Source organism: Balaenoptera ricei, unplaced genomic scaffold (assembly GCF_028023285.1).
Source record: "Balaenoptera ricei isolate mBalRic1 unplaced genomic scaffold, mBalRic1.hap2 scaffold_343, whole genome shotgun sequence".
Lineage (NCBI taxonomy): Eukaryota > Metazoa > Chordata > Mammalia > Artiodactyla > Balaenopteridae > Balaenoptera > Balaenoptera ricei.
In genome coordinates, this window is record NW_026777555.1 from 132197 (window position 1) to 132500 (window position 304).

Consider the following 304-nt stretch of genomic DNA (forward strand, 5'->3'; position numbering starts at 1 on the left):
GGATGTCCGGCGACTCCTCTCACTTGGGGGGTGGGGGGGAAGGGGGGGCGAGATTCCTGTGTGTCTGTCTGCATTCATCAGTCGTGGGAGAGGAAAAACGATGTTCCCTCAACGATCCTTCTGAGTTCTTGCCTGAGAATCCCCTGTCCCCAAAAGACAGCTCGAGAAGAGAGCAACCCACGGCTGAGGAACGCGTGCACTGTGCCCCCCACGCAGGAGAAGCCCAAGCCAGAAGTCACTCGAAACGGCGGGCTGTGAGCTTGAGCTTCTCGAAGAAGATTTTTGTCCTCCTTTCAGGTCAGCA